General features: G+C 45.4%; 1 protein-coding gene across 3 annotated transcripts in view; it reads right to left on the bottom strand.

Annotated features, from left to right (window-relative positions):
* Window positions 1–12,961, bottom strand: part of hivep1 (HIVEP zinc finger 1) — a 75,176-nt gene that overhangs the window by 30,569 nt on the left and 31,646 nt on the right. The window lies entirely within an intron of this gene.

The following is a 12,961-nucleotide window of genomic DNA, read 5'->3' as shown; positions in this document are numbered from 1 at the left end:
AGCCTCTGAACCGTGGTGAAACAACACAGCCTCTGAACCGTGGTGAAACAACACAGCCTCTGAACCGTGGTGAAACAACACAGCCTCTGAACCGTGGTGAAACAACACAGCCTCTGAACCGTGGTGAAACAACACAGCCTCTGAACCGTGGTGAAACAACACATCCTCTGAACCGTGGTGAAACAACACACCCTCTGAACCGGGGTGAAACAACACACCCTCTGAACCGGGGTGAAACAACACATCCTCTGAACCGTGGTGAAACAACACATCCTCTGAACCGTGGTGAAACAACACATCCTCTGAACCGTGGTGAAACAACACAGCCTCTGAACCGTGGTGAAACAACACAGCCTCTGAACCGTGGTGAAACAACACAGCCTTTGAACCGTGGTGAAACACAGCCACTGAACCGTGGTGAAACAACACAGCCTCTGAACTGTGGTGAAACACAGCCACTGAACCATGGTGAAACAACACATCCTCTGAACCGTGGTGAAACAACACAGCCTCTGAACTGTGGTGAAACACAGCCACTGAACTCTGGTGAAACACAGCCACTGAACCATGGTGAAACAACACATCCTCTGAACCGTGGTGAAACAACACATCCTCTGAACCGTGGTGAAACAACACAGCCTCTGAACTGTGGTGAAACACAGCCACTGAACCATGGTGAACACAGCCTCTGAACCATGGTGAAACAACACATCCTCTGAACCGTGGTGAAACAACACATCCTCTGAACCGTGGTGAAACAACACAGCCTCTGAACTGTGGTGAAACACAGCCACTGAACCATGGTGAACACAGCCTTGCCACACTGGCAATCTAATCTTCACTGATTACTACTACAACAGAACAATCTGAGTGGTAATATGGGGTATGAGACTAGGGAGAGCATTCGCCATAGATCAGATTACACCTACCACACACACATACACACACACACACAATAACAACTTCTTGCTGACAGACACCCATTAACTAAAATACACTACGCCCAGTACTGAGTGTACACAGCCTCTGAACAGTGGTGAACAACACATCCTTTGAACTGTGGGGAACAACACAGTCTCTGAACCGTGGTGAACAACACAGCCTCTGAACCGTGGTGAAACAACACAGCCTCTGAACTGTGGTGAAACACAGACACTGAACTGTGGTGAAACACAGCCACTGAACCATGGTGAAACAACACATCCTCTGAACCGTGGTGAAACAACACATCCTCTGAACCGTGGTGAAACAACACAGCCTCTGAACTGTGGTGAAACACAGCCACGGAACCATGGTGAACACAGCCTCTGAACCATGGTGAAACAACACATCCTCTGAACCATGGTGAAACAACACATCCTCTGAACCGTGGTGAAACAACACAGCCTCTGAACTGTGGTGAAACACAGCCACTGAACCATGGTGAACACAGCCTCTGAACCATGGTGAAACAACACATCCTCTGAACCGTGGTGAAACAACACTTCCTCTGAACCGGGGTGAAACAACACATCCTCTGAACCGTGGTGAAACAACACAGCCTCTGAACCGTGGTGAAACAACATAGCCTCTGAACCGTGGTGAAACAACACATCCTCTGAACCGTGGTGAAACAACACAGCCTCTGAACCGTGGTGAAACAACATAGCCTCTGAACCGTGGTGAAACAACATAGCCTCTGAACCGTGGTGAAAAAACACATCCTCTGAACCGTGGTGAAACAACACAGCCTCTGAACCGTGGTGAAACAACATAGCCTCTGAACCGTGGTGAAAAAACACAGTCTCTGAACCATGGAGAACAACACAGGCTTTCAGAAGAGCCTTTTATGATGTGATGTTTGACATGGTCGGGATGACAGCCAAACAGGTATGTGTTTCACGAGAGGGAGACAATAGAGAGACGTTAATCATACAATTTCTACATGATTAATAAAATATAATAAAACATAAAAAATAAACATTGCATTTATGTTGCCGGTGACGATGAACAGAGCACAATCATCTGTAACATGGGCTGTGTCCCAAATGGAACCCTATTCTCTATATAGTGCACTGCTTTTGAACAGAGCCCTCTAAAACTAGTGCACTATATAGGGAATGGGGTGCCATTTGGGACACATGCCTTACTGGAATTTAAACAGAGGGAGGGTCAACATTGTTTTAGGGTATTGAACTCATTAAGCTATGTTATGGTTGCCAGTAACTGGACTGCTGTTGACTGCAGGTTTAAGGAAAACAGAGAAATCTGAAGTTTATAAGATGCGTTCATACAAGACACAGTGAAGCCTGTAGAAAGCAGAGACTATAAATCAGTTCAATGCAGCTGTTTTCCATTTGACACAAGGCACTGCACCAATCTAGGCAGTCTGTAGTAGCCTTTCCCACCCTTTGGTTATCCTTTCATAGATTAATTATTTAATTTTTATTTGTTAATAATTAACTTAGACAGCTGCTTTCACCACATGTATTCAAGCAGTAACACTGGAACATAACACCCAGTATAACGTATCTACAGTGTGTGTGGTATAACTTTACTTTCATTTTGGGATCCAAAACTCCTCACGGATAGTAAAACAAGGAGAAGAAAAAAAGTGGGGACATTTCGCCGGTCCCCAAAAGGAAAAAGGCTATTTTAGGCTTAGGGGTTAGATTTAGGATTAGGGTTACAATTAGGGTTAGAATTAGGGTTAGGTTTAGGGTTAGGGGTTAAAGGTTAGGGTTAGGTTAAGGTTTAGGGAAAATAGGATTTTGAATGGGAATAAATTTTTTGGTCACCACTTGTATAGTAATACCAACGTGTGTGTGTGTGTGTGTGTGTGTGTGTGTGTCATGGTTGTGATAAATTCAGAATTGATTCCCATTCAACTCATTCAACTCATGAGTTGAAATTCAAATTGAACTGTCCACACCCCCACAGGATGTAGAATTTGAGTTTGAGTGACAGTGCAATTCAAATAAATTCTGCTCAGTCATAGAACATGAAAGTTTCATTGAATCTGCCAGGTCACACTTCCAGATACCAAAAAATGAATCACTTTTATCTGGAAACAATGTTCATATACTCTTTTAACCTTTGTGCTTAGAATAGCCAATTATTTTTCCACCAACCATTTAATTTGTTTGTTCTTTTTTAAGGCTTTAAGGCAGGGGTGTCAAACTCATTTTAGCTCAGGGGCCACATGGAGGAAAATCTATTCCCAAGTGGGCCGGACCGGAAAAATCATGGTATATATAACTTAAAAACAACAACTTCAGATTGTTTTCTTTTTTTTAATACGATCAACATACAACATAAAGCTGGAGCCTGAGGACAGTGTGTCCAAAATAGTACAAGCACAACATCACTATTAATCATAAAACACGTCAAGTTTATTTGAAAATTCTAAAGAAAAAGAACACACAAACACACAATGCCTCAGTGATTAACAGAACTGTTTCACAGATCACAGAACTATATCAGGGTGTCATTTCTCAGGCAGAAATGAAGATACAAATAATGAAATCCTGTTCCCCAAACAAGTGCAATAACCACAGAGTCAAGAATAGGTTAAATATACAAATAAAATAAAATCAATTAAAAACAATAGCACATCAACATAAAAACATATAAACATAAATCTGAAAGCGTTGCTCAAACTCCCGTAACAGTCCAGTTATTTTATCTTTGAACCGCTTCATGTCTGCCACATGTTGGGTCGCGCACACATTTTTCAGACAGGGGAAGTGAGCTGCATCACCACCGGCAAGTTGCGTCTCCCACAATGACAGCTTCAACTTGAAAGAACGTATGCTGTCATAATACTGCGTGACAACTTTGTTGCGCCCTTGCAGCTGTTTGTTCAAGTTATTCAGGTGCTCTGTAACATCCACCATAAATGCAAGGTCCGGCATCCATTCTGCGGAATGAAATTCTAACACTGGTTTGCCCTTTTCTTCCATGAACTGTTCAATTTCTTCTCGTAAATCAAAGAAACGCCTCAGCACAGCACCTCGGCTTAACCATCTTACCTCAGTGTGGTATGGCAGGCCATAGATGTGGTCTTTCTCTCTGAGAAGGCTGTCAAACTGACGGTGATTCAGGCTTCTGGATCGGATGAAATTAACAGTTTGGATGACCACCTTCATGATGTTATCCATCTTTAATGACTTGCAACACAAAGCCTCCTGGTGCAAAATACAGTGAAAAGTCAAAAAATCACGTCTTCCATTTGCAGATTGCACTTTCTCTCTGAACTTTGTCACAACGCCTGCTTTTTTCCCGATCATTGAGGGCGCACCATCTGTAGCCAGGCTGACAGCGTGGGACCAGTCCACTCCGACCCTGTCCAGCGCGCCGACGAGTGCGGTAAAAATATCAGCTGCTGTCGTTGTATCTGTCATCGGCACCAACTCCACGAACTCCTCGGTGACGGTCAATGTGTCATCAACTCCGCGGATGAAAAAATTGCCAGTTGTGCAACATCTGTAATGTCCGTGCTTTCATCAATTGCAACCGAAAATGCAATAAATGACTTTACTTTTTGCTTCAACTGGCTGTCCAAATCCACTGAAAGATCGGAAATCCTGTCTGCAACTGTGTTTCTTGTCAGGCTGATATTTGCAAAAGCCTGCCGCTTTTCAGGGCACACAATCTCCGCTGCCTTCATCATGCATGTTTTTACAAATTCACCCTCACTAAATGGTTTTGAAGCCACTGCGATTTCATTAGCAATGAGGTAGCTAGCTTTCACTGCAGCGTCACTGATGTCTCGGCTGTGAGTAAACACAGACTGCTGTTTCTTCAGACCCGCCAATAGTTCATTCACCTTCTCTCATCTCCGCTGTCCTTGAAAGTTGTCATATTTGTCGGCATGAAGACTCACATAGTGGCGACGAAGGTTATATTCTTTCAGCACTGCAACATGCTCTGAACACACCAAACATACAGCTTTCCCATTCAATTCCGTGATTAAATAGGATGACCATTTTTCTTGGAACACTCTGCACTCTGCGTCCACTTTTCTCTTTTTTGACAGAGACATATTGGGGCAATGAGGGTGCCAAAGCACATAATGTTAAAAGTAGAAGCCGTAATAAATATCGCGGGCAAAACAAAGTAGCTCATTGGCTGCACGTGCTTGACCTACTTGCTCTGCCCCGGTATAAACAGTTTGCTTGCTTAACACAATTGCTATTGCGCCATCCAGTGGACGCAATTGGAACAGCAGTTTATTTTATTGAAAAATTGCAGCGCATTTTTCTACCAAAAAAAAAAAAAAAAAAAAATTTCTTTTTTCATTATTATTATTTTTTCTAAATCATCTCGCGGGCCGGATTAAACCCGTTTGCGGGCCTGATCCGGCCCGCGGGCCGTACGTTTGACACCCCTGCTTTAAGGCTTTATGGTCAACTTGAGGGTTAAACTAATGCATTCTATTTCCATTAATTCAAATTCGAATTGCAATTCTGTATCCTGGGGGGGGGGGGGGGGGGGGCAGAGCTGCTACAGGGCAGATGGATCAGCTGCAGAGGTGTGATGGATGGCTTCTGATCCTCAAGTGGCTTCCCTCTCTATCCCTCTCTTTTACCTCTTTCTTTCACCCTACCTCCCTCTCTTTGTACCTCCTATTTCTTTACCTCTCCCCTCCCTCTCTCCATCTCCCTTTAACCCCTCTCTTTCTCCCTATTTTACTCCCTTTACAGTACCTCTCACTCGGTTTTACCTTTCACTCACTCAAATCTCTCTCCTCGCATTTCTCTCTGCCTTTGCCTCCCTCTATTCCCTTTACCTCCTGCTCTTCCTCTCTTTCTCCCTTTCCCTCCTTCCCTTTGCCCCCCCTCTCTCTCTCTCCCTCTCCTCCTTCTCCCTCTCTTTCTCAGTCTTCTTCTTTCCTCCTCCACACAACGTTCTTTAACCTAATACGGCACTTCAGGAAACACGGTGATGCAAATAAAAGGATCAGAGAAAGGAAATTCAAAGAAAAGGACAAAGTAAAGGAGAGGAAGAAACCAAGGTTGATATGATGAGGATGAGCCCAGTCAGCAGCCCACGAATAGAGGCTGCGTCCCAAATGGCACCCTATTCCTTATTTAGTGCACTACTTTTGGGTGCCATTTGGGATGCAGACAGAGTGTCTCCAGGTAGAGGACCCTCATGTCAAACTTTGATCCAGGCAACGTGATTATATCTGGGGATCAGATTGGTGGTGGAAGGGGCTGGTGTGGGCAGGATGCATGTCAATTAAGCTGCAGAGCCGTGGGCCTAGAACGAGTCTCATCGTTGGCGCTAACATGACAACCAGGAATCCTACTCCTCATTGCAGGCTGCCCCCCCCCCACACACACCCCGCCCCCTCCACACACACACACCCCGCCCCCTCTTTGCTCGATTCAGTGTGGGGTGGAATGTGATTAAACTGGTCCCCATGGACCAAAAATGACGTCACAAGCGCCATATTTTAAACATAATTGACCGGGCTACAATGCCCACATGTTAGTGAATTCCCGAAACCCCAAGCCACAGCAAGGAGGAGGAGGAGCATAGCTTGCTGGGAACATGGGAAACCCGTTTAGGACCCATTTAGCTACCTGACACCAAGGAATTTAAAGAGATTCCTTGTCTGACACCCAAACAATACAGGACGGTACAATCAAAACGAGTACAGCGGTGTCCCTCACATCGCCTCTCAAAATGAGCCCTTATCTAATCTAACTCAATTTCTTCAATGAAACAGGGCCCCTGTCAGCATTAGGTCCAAATTACTACAATCGGAGGAGTGTGCCCACGAGGTGCAGGGCACATCTGCAGCAGAGGCCTGGCTCGGACTAAGGCTCTCCTCATGTCAGGCAGCACCCACTACCTGCTACCCGCCTCAGCCTGCTACTAGAAAACCACCAGCCTGCCCGTCCCCTGCCTGCCCACCTCCCCTGCTGCCTGCCAGGCAGTAACACATTTAGCTCAGCTCAACTGCCTGCTCTGCCCTTCTGGGGCCTGGGCCTAGCCATGCCCACCTTGCCAAACAACTAAGTCCACGTGTGCTTGGCATATGTGTGTTCAGGTCAACAATGGAGCACAATGCCTGGTGGGCTGCAGAGCAGACAGTATGGAAGATGGTTTTATTATTGTCTGCATTCCAAATGGCACCCTATCCCCTATATAATGCACTACTTTTGACCAGGGCCCATAGGGCACTATGTATCTGGCACTAAACAGAGAGTACACTAAACAGAGAGTACACAGAGAGAGAGAGTGAGAGAGACAGAGAGAGAGAGAGACTGATGCTGCTGCTGTAGATGAGACAGGAACAGACATCCCCCCGAAGGGAGATGAACATTGTGTAACTCAAGGAGCTACCTCCTCCACCAGGCACTCTTCCTGTCATCTGAAAATGAGATGTTGCTTTTTCTGCCTCCTGAAGCATATAGCTACTGTACAGAATGGTCTGTCTGACACACATGTTTAGGTTGCACCCTTACAAGAAACCACAGGAGACTCCCATGGGTCTGGAGAAAACAACCAATCACAGACTAGAAAAGACCAAACAACCAATCACAGACAAGAAAAGATACCAAAAAAAGAACAGACACTCAGTATTCTAGGAAGTACAGTCAGCTCCTGGTTACGGTCAGTGGGTGACACACACACACACACACACACACACACACACACACACACACACACACACACACACACACACACACACACACACACACACACACACACACACACACACACACACACAGATAGATGAGATGAGGAAGCCCAGTGACTACAGTATCCTATTACCCAACAGTCTATCATCATCATCAGCAGCAGCAGCAGCAGACTTACAGGCTAGTGCACACTGCTGTGACTTCCTTCCCCACTCACACAGACACTCACTGGAGGGACTGGCTCTATCAGCCTTAACAGACCAGGAGGGATGGAGAGAGCGTGTGAGGATGAGAAAGAAAGAAAGACATAACCACCCAGACTACCCTGCGCTAGACTACACTGCTGTGCTGAGTGCTCCGACTCTCTCCATCAATCCTAATAGACAAGGAGGGAGGGTGGAGAGAGAGAGAGAGAGAGAGAGAGAGAGAGGAGAAATAAAGAAAGAAAAAGGGAACCACCCAGACTTTAGTGCTGAGTGCACGTCTGAGAGAGTTTTGCTTCCCAAAAGCTGTGCAGCACGGCATAAACAAATCATTCAGGCGAATCCCGCTGTCTGTCTCCCTCTCTCTCTCTCTGCAGTTACGGGATCAGCTTCCGACTACTAAGCACTCTGCGAGGAAAGAGGGAGGGGAAGCAGTGTGGGAGGATGGGATGGTGCAGCATTCCCTGTTGGGGCGCGTCTCGCTCCATTGGGAGAGACTGGGAAGGAGACAGTTGGGGTGTGGTGTGGTGTGGTGTGTGTAGGCAAGGCAGTGAATGGACACAACATGCATTATGCACAAACTGAGACAAACACCCAGTCACAACATACACGTTTGGTTTCGAACATGTACACACACACACACACACACACACACACACACACAACCACACCACACACACAGGTTTTGGTGTGTGTTCTTTACAGTGCGGTTGGCCCCACAGGAAACAGTGGGAACTAGGTAGGCAGGCAGGCAGTAGACCGACAGACAGGCAGGCAGCAAACAGGCATCCACTGATTGGTGGGATCCTTCCTTGTGTCAGATGGAGATGGGTTGGTTGGGGGGGTTTGTGTGGGTGTGTGTGGGCTTGTATTACCATCTTCGTGGGTACCGGAAATCCCCCAAAGTCCCTGCAAGGATAGTAAAACAAGGAAAATTCTCCCTTACGGGGACATTTTCCAGGTCCCTACGAGGACAAAGGCTGTGTTAGGCTTAGGGGTTAGGGTTACAATTAGGGCTAGGGTAAGAATTTGGGTTAGGGTTAGGAGTTAGGGTTAGGGCTTAAGGTCAGGGTTAGGGTTAGGCTACGGGAAATAGGATTTGAAATTGAAATACATTTTAGGTCCCCACAAGGACAGCAAAACATATGCTGTGTGTGTGTGTGTTGGTTCTTCTATCCTTGTGGGGACCTAAAATCCCCCAAAGACCCACAAGGATTGTAAAACAAGTCCCTCGTGAGGCCATTTCCCACGTCCCTATGAGGAAAGGGGCTATTTTAAGCTCAGGTGTTAGGTTTAGGGTTAGGATTAATTAGGGTTAGGGTAAGGGTTAGAGTTAGGGAAAATGGGATTTTGATTGAAAATCAATTTTAGGTTTGCACAAGGATAGAAGAACAAAAAAACGTGTGTGTGTGCGTGTGTGTGTGCGCGTGTGCGTAATGGCCCGGGTGGTGGCGAATGTGAATTCTGCAACTTCCATCGCTATTAGACAAGACACATTTTGCCTCCAAAAATCTGGCCTGTGTGAATAAAGAGACAGACTGCCAAAGCAAAACACATGGCCAAGCAGAGCTAAATTATGATTTGTTTCTTTCTCAGTTGCCGTTCATGGAAGGTGTGATTATGGTGCTGAAATAGACCCAATGATGATTCAGACTGCCTCTAGAAAACAGAGAATTCTAAACTGCATTGTTGGTTCATATTTTCAATTAACAAGCAATCAGGAACACATCAAATAGGTATGTGATTCTATGTGTCTTACAAATGTAAATGTCATAAAATATATTGTAACTGTGGAATGGGTAAAGATTGATCTAATTGAAATAAATAAATAAATCAATCAAATAAAACAAGACACAAATTAAGTAAAGAAATCAGGGAAAATAAAATAGAGAAATCAGTACATGTGATTGTTGTCACTTCCTGATTGATTACAACAGGGGAGAGAAATGATAATTGAAATGCTACAGCCAGCCCAAATATACACACAGTCATCCACTCTTTCCTTTCTCTGCATAAAACCCCAAAACGGGAAACAAAACAAGCCACACGTCAAAGTTGATCGGGTCAAAATCTCAAGTTCCCCATCAGTTGGTTCTTCTGGAGGCCGTGAACCAGAACTAACATGTGTGTGTGTGTGTGTGTGTGTGTGTGTGACAGAACAAACATCCAGACTGCAGTTCCACACAACTGACTCCACGGACTGACAGCCAGCCAAGGCGACCAAGGCAACAGGGGCCGCGCGGAGCAGGAAGCATGTTTCATTAGATTCAGTGTGAAAACAAACTTCACACACAGTTACACACACACACACACACACACACACAACAAACCACACACACACACACACACACAAGCTCTTCGGACCAGCGGAGGTAAGATGGGGGCTAGGAGATTGTCGCACGGCTGAGACTAAGATAAAGGGTTTTTTAATGCATTCCGTAATCACATTAATTAATTAGATACTTTAGCCCGAGGTTGCCATGTCGTCTGCACACTTGACAAAAAAAACTATGCCTAACAAGCTGTTCTATCTAAAACAAACCCAGACATTGCATGTTAATTTAACATTTGCTTCAGATAGGTCTCCTGTGGATAAACTTTAAAAACAGACAGCAGTAGTTTTCTGAGGCAAAAACTGAAGGCTACAGGAACTCTATTTCATTCCTAACATGTCCGTTCCCTCAGCTCTGGCCCCTTAACCATACGACTGTCCATTTTTTATTTGTTGCCGTTGTTGTTACAGTTGCTCTATGAGTGACAGCGGTCGAGCTGCTCCCTGTCACCTCTGCTCTCATCAAACACGTTGCTGTGGACGGTGGCAGTTAGCGGCACTCAACCCTGAACGGTGGGGGGGGGGGGGGTTGTATTTTGTTACGTTACAGCCTTATTCTAAAATTGATTAAATTAATTGTTTTCCTCATCAATCTACACACAATACCCCATAATGACAAAGTGAAAACAGATTTTTAGAAATGTTTGCTAATTTATAAAAAATTAAAAACAGAAATACCTAATACATAAGTATTCAGACCCTTTACTATGAGACTCGAAATTGAGCTCAGGTGCATCCTGTTTCCAATTATCATCCTTGAAATGTTTCTACAACTTGATTGGAGTCCACCTGTGGTGAATGCAAAATTGATTGGACATGATTTGGAAAGGCACTCACCTGTCTATATAAGGTCCCACAGCTGACAGTGCATGTCAGAGCAAAAACCAAGCCATGACGTCGTAGGAATTGTCCGTAGAGCTCCGAGACAGGATTGTGTCGAGGCACAAATGTGAGGAAGGCCACCAAAACGTCTCTGCAGCATTGAAGGTCCCCAAGAGCACAGTGTCCTCCATCATTCTTAAATAGAAGAAGTTTGGAACCACCAAGACCCTTCCTAGAGCTGGCCACCCAGCCAAACTGAGCAATCGGGGGAGAAGGGCCTTGGTCAGGGATGTGACCAAGAACCCGATGGTCACTCTGACAGAGCTCCAGAGTTCCTCTGTGGAGATGGGAGAACCTTCCAGAAGGACAACTATCTCTGCAGCACTCCACCAATCAGGCCTTTATGGTAGAGTGGCCAGACGGAAGCCACTCCTCAGTAAAAGGCAAATGACAGCCCGCTTGGAGTTTGCCAAAAGGCACCTAAAGGACTCTCAGACCATGAGAAACAAGATTCTCTGGTCTGATCAAACCAAGATTGAACTCTTTGGCCTGAATGCCAGGTGTCACGTCTGGAGGAAACCTGGCACCATCCCTACGGTGAAGCATGGTGGTGGCAGCATCATATTGTGGGGATCTTTTTCAGCGGCAGGGACTGGGAGACCAGTCAGGATCGAGGGAAAGATGAATGGAGCAAAGTACAGAGAGATCCTTGATGAAAACCTGCTCCAGAGCGCTCAGGACCTCAGACTGGGGCGAAGGTTCACCTTCCACCAGGACAACAACCCTAAGCACACAGCCAAGACAATGCAGGAGTGGCTTCGGGACAAGTCTCTGAATGTCCTTGAGTGGCCCCGCCAGAGCCTGGACTTGAACCCAATCGAACATCTATGGAGAGACCTGGAAATAGCTGTGCAGCGACGCTCCCCATCCAACCTGACAGAGTTTGAGAGGATCTGAAGAGAAGAATGGGAGAATCCCCCCAAATACAGGTGTGCCAAGCTTGTAGCATCATACCCAAGAAGACTCGAGGCTGTAATCACTGCCAAAGGTGCTTCAACAAAGTACTGAGTAAAGGGTCTGAATACAAGATAACTAATAATGTAAGCATACTGTGTCCATAATAAGTACAGTGGGGACAAAAAGTATTTAGTCAGCCACCAATTGTGCAAGTTCTCCCACTTAAAAAGATGAGAGAGGCCTGTAATTTTCATCATAGGTACACGTCAACTATGACAGACAAATTGAGAAAATTTTTCTCCAGAAAATCACATTGTAGGATTTTTAATGAATTTATTTGCAAATTATGGTGGAAAATAAGTATTTGGTCACCTACAAACAAGCAAGATTTCTGGCTCTCACAGACCTGTAACTTCTTCTTTAAGAGGCTCCTCTGTCCTCCACTCGTTACCTGTATTAATGGCACCTGTTTGAACTTGTTATCAGTATAAAATACATCTGTCCACAACCTCAAACAGTCACACTCCAAACTCCACTATGGCCAAGACCAAAGACCTGGCAAAGGACACCAGAAACAAAATTGTAGACCTGCACCAGGCTGGGAAGACTGAATCTGCAATAGGTAAGCAGCTTGGTTTGAAGAAATCAACTGTGGGAGCAATTATTTGGAAATGGAAGACATACAAGACCACTGATAATCTCCCTCGATCTGGGGCTCCACGCAAGATCTCACCCGTGGGGTCAAAATGATCACAAGAACGGTGAGCAAAAATCCCAGAACCACACGGGGGGACCTAGTGAATGACCTGCAGAGAGCTGGGACCAAAGTAATAATAAATAATAATATAACAAAGCCTACCATCAGTAACATACTACGCCGCCAGGGACTCAAATCCTGCAGTGCCCCTGCTTAAGCCAGTACATGTCCAGTCCCATCTGAAGTTTGCTAGAGTGCATTTGGATGATCCAGAAGAGGATTGGGAGAATGTAATATGGTCAGATGAAACTAAAAT

Source organism: Coregonus lavaretus, assembly GCF_964263955.1.
Source record: "Coregonus lavaretus genome assembly, chromosome: 7".
NCBI classification, from domain to species: domain Eukaryota; kingdom Metazoa; phylum Chordata; class Actinopteri; order Salmoniformes; family Salmonidae; genus Coregonus; species Coregonus lavaretus.
The sequence above is the reverse complement of the archived record's forward strand: the minus strand, read 5'-3'. Positions and strand labels throughout refer to the sequence as shown.